General features: G+C 31.5%; 1 protein-coding gene and 1 long non-coding RNA gene across 3 annotated transcripts in view; one reads left to right on the forward strand and one right to left on the reverse strand.

Annotated features, from left to right (window-relative positions):
• The window catches only part of MIB1 (MIB E3 ubiquitin protein ligase 1), a 91037-nt gene that overhangs the window by 32490 nt on the left and 45710 nt on the right, over window positions 1-12837 (reverse strand). The window lies entirely within an intron of this gene.
• Window positions 876-10478, forward strand: LOC311624642. 2 transcript variants are annotated; one of them, XR_014795363.1, is made up of 3 exons: window positions 876-3329; window positions 3666-3840; window positions 5181-10478. It is a non-coding gene; the product is annotated as an uncharacterized lncRNA (long non-coding RNA). The 2 variants fall into 2 exon arrangements; XR_014795364.1 differs by having other exon boundaries at window positions 876-3311.

The raw sequence follows: 12837 nt of genomic DNA on the forward strand, positions 1-12837 counted from the left end.
AGCATAATCCTTGGCACATGGCAATACTCAAACGTTTGCTGAATGATGAACAAACGAGTTCTGAGAAGCAGAGGGGACAGCAGCTGTCTGCAGTGGTATGTGATAGTCAAATGGCTCTGGGTCCATTTTTAGGGCCTGCCATGCTTTGCAATCTATCTTCAGAGATAGGCAACATTTTTCCAAACAGACCACAATTAAACTGTGAAGGCCTTACAGATTAGTATTACTTAATATAAAAAGAGTTAGAATAGCACTAGAGCACAAACTAGGAGTTCAATAAATGCTAAGTTATTGTTGCTAATAAATAATCCCTCAAATAATAGTTAAAGCATGTTGGTCCAGAATCCATAAAGGAAGTTACTGAGAAAGCTGATAAATACCAAGAAGTTCTTTTGGGCATGCTAAAAGCAGGTTAGTATGTAATAATCTGAACATAGTTTTGTCCAATATGTACCCTTCTCTGAATGGACACAGACAAATCTAGGAGGGTATATACCAAAATGCTATCCACAGTAATCACTTTAAATAAAAACGAATGGTTTTTGTTAGGTTAGACAGGTAAAACCAGAGAATGGGTGTTACTTAAATGTGTTTTTAAATTCTGTTTTTGGTGTGTTTTTCCTACAATTCTTTTTGACAGATATTATAATTTAAAGGTTCATTATTTTACCTTAAATTCATTAATTAAAATTTTGGTAGTGTAGAATTTAGTTCAAAATGAGAAAGATATACAATGACAATACAGGCTGTAGAACAGGTAAGTTCTTGATCATTCTTAAATTAAAGACACTAAAATGATCTCTTGTAACTAGTGAGCCCTTATTTCTCCTTTTTTTTGTTTTGTTTTGTTTTGTAGTTTGTTTTGTTTTGTAGTTAATCCTTACCTGAGGATATTTTCCATTGTTTTTTAGGGAGAGTGAAAGAGAGGAAAAGACAGAGAGAAACATCAATGTGAGAGAAACACATTGGTTGCCTCCAGGGGAGGAGCTTGCAACTAAAGTATGTGCCCTTGACTGGAACCAAATCCGGGACCCTTTGGTCCACAGGCTGACACTCTATCCACTGAACCAAACCAGCTTGGGCTTATTTCTCCTTTCTTGAGATAAGCAAGGAAACCTATTTTACTTATCTTTATATCTCTTTTGAACATGTAGGATAAGGAGCTCACAGTTCTGTTCAATGGAACAAATAGTCAAGTAAACAATCATCTTTCTGAATATAATAAAGGAAGAACATTAGCAACATTATATTTTTGGTGTATGTTCCAGTCCCAAAAAGTATAATTCACTAACTGATTTCATTACTACAATATAGAGCAGCAGCAAGGAATAGTGGTTAAGAGCTTTGGGAGTCTGTAGCCAAACTATCTGGGTTCAAATTATACCTGTAGCAAACTGAACAGCAGGTGACTTGAGCAGATTACTTAACTTCTATGCCTCAGTTTCCTCATCTATAAAATGTGAGAATCATAAATCCTATCTCATAGGGTTGTTATGAAAATTAAAAAAGGACTTTGAAAAATTCCTGACAATACATTATATGTGCTTGCTGAAAAAAGGGGGGGAGGGGAATTTTCACCGCTACAAAATGGTTAACAAATCTAGGATAATGTAGAAACCTGAAAATTAACCCATCTTACACTCTGACACATGTGTCACCTTCTTACACACAGTATGTGTAAAACTATTTCAATAACTATGAAAGCTGGCTCTTTAAATTTACCAAATATCTACATAAGCTTGGCTGGTATGGTATTAAATGTTAAAGACAAAAGCAGTGTCAAGGACAAACTTTCCTTGTAAGAGAATGAACTTAGAAAACTGGTTTTTCTTGATTCTAAACTGATTCAACATTTAAAGTAAGAACAAGGCATAGTTGGTTTCTCTTGGACATTTTTAGATTTATAATATCTTAAATTTTATCTCCATAGGTTTTTTGGATTTGATGTTCTAATATTTTTTCTCCTTAGTTAAAAAAAATAAATTTCAATCTTAAAATTTATTGTGAATATGCTATTAAAATTTAGAGCAAAAGTATTTTTCCTTTGAGACATACGCTATATGCCAAAGTTATATATAGGTTAATGACTATTTTAGTCTGTAATAAAATGTGAAATGATCATGCTTAATGCTATTGCACAAAATTAAAGAAAAATGGTGATGCAGAAGGGAGAAAAGCACCACTTCACATTTGAAAATGAAATAGAATTTAATTAATAACATGCATGTTAATAGTTATATATGTATATATGGTTTCCAATACAGAAGTACACAATTACTCAAAAACATCCCTGACCCTGTTTTACACATAAACACTACAAAAATAAATAAATAAATAAAAATTGTCACAGAATTGTTTTAATTAGCACTTCCAAAATTTCATTTGCACACTACTCCCTTCTTAATGATCTTTTTCCACCTTCAATATACAGGTTCTACTTACCATTTCTACGTATTTTCCATTCAAATATTAATTCATTAAATTTAAAGAGCATGTATAGCAAAAACTAGCTCTAAAGATAATACTACAAAATCCCTTCAGGCCTCTAAGTATGTAAAATATCCTTATGCATAATATTTTAACCAACAAAAATTCAGGTTATGAAATATAATATAATATGAGAGCACAGATATTCTATTTATCCTAAAGACTGTCTTGCTTCTAGCTAGGGTGATATTTTTCCTCTCTCCTATTTTCTCTGCAGTGCTAAGTATAGTGACAGCCGCATCAGGCTTTCCCAGTCTCAGCGCAAGCTCAGTGAAAATCTGGGAAATGTAAGTGGAAACATGAGAGACCGCTTTATTTGGCAGTGCTTAAGAAAAAAAAAAAGGGCAGGACAAATGGCAAAGCAGTGTTTGGACCGCAGGATGAACAATCAATAGGCAGAAAGCAAGATAGAGGCTTCCTCAGTTTTTGGATCGACAATCGACAGCTGGGAGACTATTTTTTGCTATGGTTGACTAAATATGGTCAGGGAAGAGAGAGGCACAAGAGAGCCTGTTTGCCTGGGAGTGCATGTTTCAAATGCTTAGCTGCCTATAAAGCTGTAACAGTTTAGCCTGTAGCCACTGAGGGAAGAATTTAAGTTAACCTCTGTAGTGACCATGTGGAAATCCTGACCTTGCTTGCAGACTTGACCTCTGGATATGACAAGGTAGCTTCAATACAGATTTACCATTTACTCCTGGAAATGGAAAAAAAAAAAAAGAAAAAAAAAATCTCAAGCAAGAAATATGCAGAATTATTTCCTAAGAAGTCAGAAGAACCCAGTGTATTCTGAAGGGCAAAGGAAAATAGTATGGATGTTTATGGTTAGTTGGGAGAATGAGGTGTGTTTTGTTTTTTTGGCTTTCCGGCTGTTTTAGGTTATAAAATTAACTTGCTCTGCAACTTTCTCCCCTCTTCCGAAGCATTTCATCTGAGAAATGAGAGGTTCAGTATCTTGGACGTAGTAGCAACCTTCCTTGCTTGCTTAACTTTCTGTATAACAGATACAAGCTACTCATATCTATGCAATACTGGTAATTTAACATTCTAAATCGAACAGCCAGTGCTGATTAATTTTTTCTCTAGTTTATTTCTTTTTAAGGGTAAAGGAAGGAAGAGGGAAAAGATGGCTGATTTATTTTTGTTTGTTCAATTGTTTTTCAAATTTATCTTAAAAGGTGAGATTCTCTGTTCACTGATAATTCCCTCTGACTTCACCGACTCATGAAAAGAAGTGCTGAATCAGCGGATAGAGTGAAGGAACAATCAAGATGAGATGGCTGCTGCTGATGTGACTCTCTAGGTCATTATCTTTCTTCCTGCTGCAAATGCTGCATGACACTAAGCTCACAGGTAACAGAGCACCACAAAGCCTGTACTTTTAAGGATGCTTGTTTATGACTTTCTGCATGCTTACCTATTACTGACTCAATATATGTTTTTATTGTTAAGTTAAATTCTATCTGGGCAAAGCCTAATTTCACAGTTCAACTAGAGAGCTTATGTAGTGTAAAAAGGAATGCTGTTCAAATATCATGGCAGGTAATTCTTTATCTCAAAAATGTACAAATGCATTACTGTCATTTATATTATTAAAGATTTAGTCTTTTATTGTTTCAGATTACATGATTTTGCATCCCTAGTAAATTACACCCTGCTCCCAAAGTATGCTAAATTTTAAAAACTATTAATTATTTCAAGATTTAGTCAAGAAAGAAACTTGGCAGATTACAGAACACTTTTTTAAAATATCCTCAAAGTTGGCCACACAAATAAATCAGAATGTGTGTGGTGAAATTCTAATGCTGCAATGCTGAAACTGCTGTAGTACTGCCCTCTCTCCTGACACATTCTAATTTGCTCTCTGTGAGCTATACTAGCTTTTTTATCACAGGCTGCAGAAATTCTTTCCCTGTCTTTTTACCCCTTCTTTCCCAAAGTTCAAAATTTCTTACAGACTTCTTTTAAATTAACTGTTTACTACCAGAATAATTAAAGGCAACTATTATATCTTTCAATGATGAGTAATCAAGCTAAAACCCAGTGCTAATACCTTTCAGTTCTTTTAACTGTTCTGACAGTTGTCCTTTATATTTAAAAAAAAAAAAAAGAAAAGAAATGAAGTAAACTCACCAAAATTAAGTATTTATATACTTCTGTTTAAACTGTATTAAACCCAAAATGTAAAATGTAAAATTCAGATTAGTAGCTAATGAAGACAAAGGAATGACAAAGAGATTTTCAACTGATCATGAGTTCTTATCTGTAATCTTAAAAAAAAAAAAAAAATCCATCTTTAAAAATTCTGTTTAACCTTGGCCAGTGTGGCTCAATTGGATGGTGCATCATTCCATACACCAAAAGGTGGCAGGTTTGATTTCTGATCATTGCGCATATCTAGGTTGCGGGTTCAATCCCTGATCGGGGCACCTATGGTAGGCAATTAATGTTTCTTTCTTCTTCTCTGTCTCTCCCTCTCCTTTTTCACCCTCTCTAAAAATTCAATTTAGAAATTTTATAAAATAAATAAAAATAGAAAAATTCAGTTTGCTCTAAAAAGACCTGTTTTTCTCATTATCATTTCAGCTTTAGGGTGAATATCAGAAGAAATACTAATTTGTTGATTGGTTTTTATTAAGAAAACTAATCTATAAAAAATAATCTGTACCAAATTAATTACTATCTACTTGTAGGATCTAGAAGCACACTACAAAATAAGAAGAATTTCACTCTGAAGACTCTGAAGAAATACTAGGCTGATTGTATAAATTTCTGAAACATACTCTGTAAAAACTCCACTGGTTCTATAAAGCTATTGCAAAAAGGACCAAGCCAGGATAAAGTACAACAGATAACTGGTCAGTGTTTAGAAGTGTATGTCCACCAACAAGGAACCATAAATGGCATTAATGCAATGCTTCAGGTAAATTTTTTATGAAGTTTAGTCTTTGATTGTTTCTACAAATGATCTACCATTGTTCTACATCAGTAAGCGGAACGTTTTACTAATAAACGGGAAAATAAAACAATTCATGTTTTTACAGCTAACAACTTCGTAATACCTACTCAGAGTACATACTTCTTTATGTACCCATATGAACATACAATGCTATGGAATGTAAAGAAGTATGTATTTTTGGTAGGCACTAAAACGCCAAGAGGAAAATAAACTGCAGCTAAAAGAAGCCCTTACTTCTTTCTGTGTGAATGACCTTCATATGGTATAGTAACCTAGAATCAAAGAGATGACCTTTGGGAATAATAACATAAAATGTACCTACTGCTTATAGATGAAAACTAAATGTCACTAAGATTTAGATTTTTGAACAAAAAAAAACAAAAACTACTGAAATAGATTTAAAATGATCATGAAATTCCTTTCAAATCTTTTACATTTAAAACATAATACATTTTTAAATCTATTATTCACATGATTAATATATTCTTTTACATGAATATTTGAACACGAGAAAAAAGTATTACTAGCACAAAAGAATGTGATACACACATGACCTATTTTCTGTTTCCACAATTTGATCTTAATTTAAGTATATCACATTAATAGGGCTGACTGATTTATTAAGAAAAGATACAACAAAAGATGATTTCATTTACATTTTAACAGCTATTCATATTTTTATAAATTTATAATTTAATAATATTAGAGAATTTTTTGAAGCAAGCTTTTGCTTTAGATTTTCTTTTTTGAAAACTAAACAAAGTCATAATTTTAAAAGACTATATTTTAAGTAAAATCATACTCTCAAAGGAAAAAAGTTGCCCTTATCTTTCTCAAGTTTATCATGTCTTTATGCTAAGTTAGTACTTAAAATAAGTTAAAATGTAAGATTTATGCAAGAAAAATGACTAAATTCTGGGTTACAGCTACAAGTCAACAAAGCATATTTGTAACAGACTGCCAAATATTTAAAATAATTTATTATCTATATTATCCTTGAAACTTATTTTACCCAAAGGAGATACTCAAAATAAAAATACTATAGTCAAAAAAACAATTTATACAAATAGAATAACCTTCTTTTATTTTTAAAAAATATATTTATGTTGATTTCAGAGAGGAAATGAGAAGGAGAGAGAGAGAGAAGCATCAATGATGAGAGAGAATCATTGATTGGCCGCCTCCTGCACACCCCTTACTAGGGATCGAGCTGGCAACTCAGGCATGTGCCCTTGACTGGGATCAAACCTGGGGCTTTAGTCCATAGATCAACACTTTATCCACTGAGTCAAACCAGCTAGGGCAGAACAACCTTCTTTTAATGGTATATGCAATTATAAGTCAATTTTTATAAACATCAAAGACCTACTATATAATGTATGTTAGAGATATCAAAATACTTCCATATTTTATACAAAATTTATTTTGTATTATATTTATATATTAATAAAAATTATAAATAAGCTCTTAATTAATAAGCAGTATCTATTTTAGCTACTATGATAGACTTATATTAAAAATATTAATATTCTAGTCATGTATTATTAGAAGTATTATTTCAACTGGCATAGTCATGTAAAAAGTATAGTAATATTTTTAAATTTCTGTCACAAATTAGTATAAATAGCTATAAGGTGACTATAATTTTCTCTGTTTAATAAGACAACTAGGTAGTTAATTGTCTAAGTTGATTTTCATTTTATCAGATTAGAAAAAAAAGAAAGAATGGATCTATTAGATATGATAGCATATAAGTTATTACATGTTTATTGAAAATTATAAAAAGCTCATAATTTTAAAATTCTGTATTTCAAAGAAAAAAATAACTAAAGCTTAACACTTAAGAATAAATCTTCTTTCCAATCATCCACCAAAAAAAAAAAAAAAAGGCAATGCTTCATATTCCATTTAACTGCATGCCCTCCCTAAATATCAAAATCTGAAAATATACACCTCAAGAGGTTCCTCTATAAAACTATCCAAAGGGTATTACTATATCCATGTTTTATAATAAAGAATTATATTCATTATTCTATAGGTATAAAAGCTTTTAATTCATTTAAATCATCCAGTATCTAAGAATCTTATGATTGTAGTATTGAATATAATCCTTAGAAAATAAAATGACAGCATCTGTTATTCTTTTTTTATTTTTTTTATTTCTTTATTGATTAAGGTATCACATATTTGTCCTCAACCCCCCTGTTACTCATTTTAAAAAGTAAAATTATATACTGATTCTGGTGCTTACAACTTTAACTTAACATATCTACGAGTATTTTCAATCACTCTAAAATGTCACATTCATCACTTAGGTCAGCTGTTCATTTTTAACTGAGTACATATTAAACTCTGGGCATCTGCTGACACTGGTGTAACTCAAACATTTCAACTGTCTCTCTGACAGGGATAACAGATGCTGACATTATCAAATGCTGTACTATTTTTTTCCCATGGCCTCTCCTTGCCCCGATATGGCCAGTATATGAAACTGAACTGCCATCCAAAAGCACACTTGAGCAACTGGATCTGCTAAACAGCTCCCATATAACTATTAAAAATAGAAGCCAGTTTTACTGCTATCTTCAGCACTTAAGTCCAGGCAATTTAGCACCTGTTTCACTTCTATTAGAATAAAATATGGAAAAATTTTAGTTATATTAATTTCAACACAGCATGACACTTACAAACCAACAGATGCAGAATATACTTAATATGACAATTATTTAAATATTGCCTGAATTACTGACCTTCTCCCAGTTTAGTTCAGAACAGTAATTATTTCCTTACTCTTTATATTTCACTTACTTTTACAGGCAAACTATAATTTCTCAAACTTTTATTTTAATCAAGCATGTTTCAGAAGACTTGCCTACCTGACATTGAAATGCAACACTGAAGTTACATTATTAGCAAAAATTGCTGGACTGAGTTTTAATGGTAGGTTTTAATACTCAAATTTATGAATTGTAGCCACAATTCAATGTATTATTAATAAACTGATAATGAGGAATAACTAGGCAATCTGTACAGAGAATTCCGTCAAAGAAGTAGACTCTTAAAAAGGTTAAATTACTAGTCTATGATTTGTAATACTACATAAGTAAAAAACAAAGAAAAGTAAGCTAGCATGTATGGTAGTTCCTCTCAACACAAATCCAAGTAATACACTAAAATACACATGCAATCTATTTATAAACCAAAGGGCAGAGGTACTTTCTTAAGGCCACTTGTATTCTTCCAACCTTAGTCAGCAACTTTCTATTAGTCCTCCAGTATAATAATAAAAAAAGCAAGGTGCCTTGGCTGGTATGGCTCAGTTGGTTGGACCCATATACCAGCAGGTCACAGGTTCGATTCCCAATCATGTTTCGGGTTTGATCCCCAGTCAAGGCACTTAACAGGAGGCAACCGAACAATGTTTCCTTCCTTCTTTCCTTTCTTCATTGAGAATAAAAATAAACAATTTTAAAAAGGCAGGGGGTGGAAGAAAGGTGTAATTAACAGTACTCTTTCGGAACCTGTTAGGTTACTTGGTTTACTGCGTAGAGAGAAACATAAAACATTACTCTGAAATGCATCAAGATCTATTTGTTCCTTTAAATGTTGTTGGTTTCGAAACACCTTATTGTCTACATTTAAAAATTAAGTGTTAATAACAAAATGCACACTGATAATTCCTTAATGCATTAGCAACATGTTGAAGGATAAAGACTTTTCACTTTTAGAGCAGGAAATAGTAGGAAAAGTGCCTTCAAAATAGAAAAATTTATATTCAATGACTAAAGAACGGATATGAGAATCTAACTTATGTGAAAGGTCTATAACCATAATTTTACAAATAAAAGCATTTTAACTGTTTTAAAGCCCTAACTAACAGCATTGCAATGCTTTGCTAGAGCTGGTAAAATGGAACCAAATCGCCTCTTCAATGGATTTGGTCCCCTTCAACCAGCTGTAGCTATGCATTGATTACTACAAGACAGCCAATGGTTTCACTTCTAAGTATCAGACATGTCAACTAACTTCAACTTAAATTATTCAGATTGTGCTTTAAATTTTAAAAAATTGTTATTCTCTATTCTTCTTGTAAGAGCCATAGTGGTTAACAATGTTTATTAAAAGCTTTATGAAAAATGTGTGGGTCATTTAAGAATTACAAATAAAGTAATTTTACTTATTTATGGTCTCTTGGTATTAAGTTTCTTACCCTTCGGAAAAGAAATGGTAATGAAATGTAGGCTATGCTGCGTAATATAGTTTCAAAAAAGAACTTCCTATTGAGGAAAAAAGTATCTGGGAAGGTCACCTGAAACCATAATAGGAATGCCACATTGTGGTTCACATGGACATATTTTAAGTTAAAGAAAAATATAACATTACATAAAATAACACACTAGAAATGTTGGGTAGTATCTTCTGAAGAATTAGCATTTAATTTTACTGCCATTTACCTGAATATTGATAAAGTAAAAAAGATGAGGATACTGAAGAATATCTTGTGAAAAGACAAATAGTAAGAATCTCATTTTTCCAACTCTGAATCAAAAGTTCTTAATCCTCAAAAATGAAAGAAAACCTAAGCATTGTTACTTTTTTCTCTATAGATATTTCATCTCTTCAACTTGTCTCCTCAACTGTAAAACTAATAACATTCTATGAAACTCCTCATTCCTCTGTCTTCTTTGTCCTACACACACACACACACACACACACACACACACACGAGCCTCTCTCTCAATGGGAAGAAAATGAAGAGGAAAATGACAAATGATTCACCATCTTCTAATTTTCTTACTGACTGTAATTAGACTATAGCTAATGTAATGTTCTTTAATAAATACAAGCATTTCATCAATTAATGAAAGATTACAGAGGGCAAATAGTAGTTTAAAAACATAGATATTCACACAATCCTCAACTCCTTACCACTCCTCTATTTCAAAGCAAAGAGATCATCCCTTAAAAGATTGTGGGTAAAGGAAGGCATATGTAAATGAGTCAACGCCTCATTCAAGTTAATTGGCCTTCTTCCTTGTATGAATTACACCTGTCAGGCACATTAAATATATTTATGAATTACAAGGCACGCAGTGCGTGAGAGTAGATGCATGGACACAGAGAGAAAATGGACATACTATAAGTATAGTCCATTCAACAGTCTCTGAGCTACTTTTTATATATAGCACTCAGCATATTTAGAGTTTATAAGAAAAGAAAACCATTAAACACAAAGATATGGTCTAGATTATCAAATCTTTCTATATTCAACAGTCTCATAATTTAAAAAATTAAATAAAGGTATAATAACATTCTACAGGGAAAATACGAGGTGCTCACATATTCAGTAAGAATTAGTACGTGTCTTTGTGGGAATAAATAGATAAGTAAATAAGAAGGGCCTGTGAAGTTACCTTAGTGCTATGCTAAACTGAAAATATACCACATCATATGGCTCACTCATATTTTACTATTACTTTCCATATCCAACTTATATTAGAGAAAAACTTATAAATAACACTACCTAAAATAAGTGTATAATGTTGTTATCAGTGCCTCCAAAATACCTAGCAATTGTTTTTTAACAGCTCTTCAGGGAATGCTGCTAATTTGTTTTCATGTCTGCGAGGGAGCTCTAAACACTTCAAGGTACCTAAAAATGCAACATCCTCACAGAAAATACCTAAGTAATGTGCTGATTAGTGCCACTAATCAAAGGAAATTTAGTTTTCATCTTTAGCAACAGAAATGTTTTCAGCTCTTCATTTAAATCTGAAATTTTACCTGTTTATAAAAATAAAGGATAATATGGCTAAATTCTAGGGAAAATGCCAAATATCAGAATACATAAATAGCACTGTCCTTCATAAAGATTTCTTAAAATAAAAAATAACTACTATATTAAAACATACTTCAATTACATTCTAAAAAGCTCCAAATTTTACAAAGCATAACCGAAGTACTCAGTGTCTCACAGCAAAAACATATTCTCTTACATAATTCTTAAAGAAAAGCAATGCTTTATAAGTCTTTTTCTCTTAATATCTTTATTTCAGTTAAGGTTCTTTATGAATAAACACCAAAATCAGCTCTGAAATCTGGAATTTCTATTGATCTTCACCTTTAAAATCTAGATTTCAAAAGTACATTCTTCAAAAACATCAGACATTTAGACATATTTTTGATGAATAGGAAAAGTCATTTTCTTTTAAAAAGCACATCCAATAATTACTAATTCTACTACGTTGTTGGCTGTTACTGACTTAATGCTGAAAAATTATTATTAAAAGCAAAACTAGGAACTAGAATGCTACTTAAAGTCCATGTGTATACATGTACATAAAATTTTGAAAATTTTTCCGCATTTCTAACCATAATAAATTGAAATTATTATAAGAAATTATAATGCTGGTATTAAATTATACTCACAATGATGTAAATAATTTACTGTAGATATATGTGTGTATATATATATACACACACACACACACACACACACACATTCTAACAAAAAAAAAACAGCTAAGAATTAGTGCCATCAGTTGTATGTATGTATGTATGTATGTATGTATGTATTTTTATTGATTTTAGAGAGAAAGGGAGAGGGGAATAGAGATATGATATGAAGTTACAAATTTTCAATTATAAATAATATATAAGTTGTATCATTTTCCTGACATCTTGGCCAATTAACATTACACTCTTTATCTGGCAATCTACAGCTCACACCTACATAAAAATGCCTTAAGGAAACAGGAACAAAGAAGTCATGCAGTGAGTGCCTGGGCTGGTAGCTAAGCTAGTTAGAGTGTCATCCTGATATACCAAAGGTTTCGGGTTTGATCTCTGCTTAGGGCACATACAAGAAATAACCAATGGAACAACAAATCAATGTTTCTTTCTCTCTCTTTTCCTCTTTCTACCTCTTTCTCTAAAAATATCAATAAATGAAAAAATTTTTTTAAAAAACAGAAGTGATGTAACTTCATTTGAAGCACTACTTTACTGTAAACTAAAAGTGTTTTTTCCTCTTTTTAAAATGTCACCTGACACCAATTATCTGGTTAGAGGTGTCACTATTGAAAATGTTTAGGGGAATTCTCAAGAATTGAAGAAATAAAAGTAGTATAGTTCCTCCTCCATATATATAAGCTTAGCATTATTAAACATACTATGGCTATTTCTAATAAAGTGAAACAAATCAAAATATTAGAAGTCACTCGTTTCCTAAAATCTTCAATTTTCAGTTTACCTTAAACTTTATGATTTAATATTTAACCTAAATTTCCTCAATAAAATCTCTTTCTCATCTGTAATAATCACTGTTTAAACTCCTAATAGTTTCTCTATGGAATTTTTTTCTGTAATTGATCATATACACTCTAATAATA

The sequence above is a fragment of the Pipistrellus hanaki genome (genome assembly GCF_964339955.1).
Source record: "Pipistrellus hanaki genome assembly, chromosome: 6".
Lineage (NCBI taxonomy): Eukaryota > Metazoa > Chordata > Mammalia > Chiroptera > Vespertilionidae > Pipistrellus > Pipistrellus hanaki.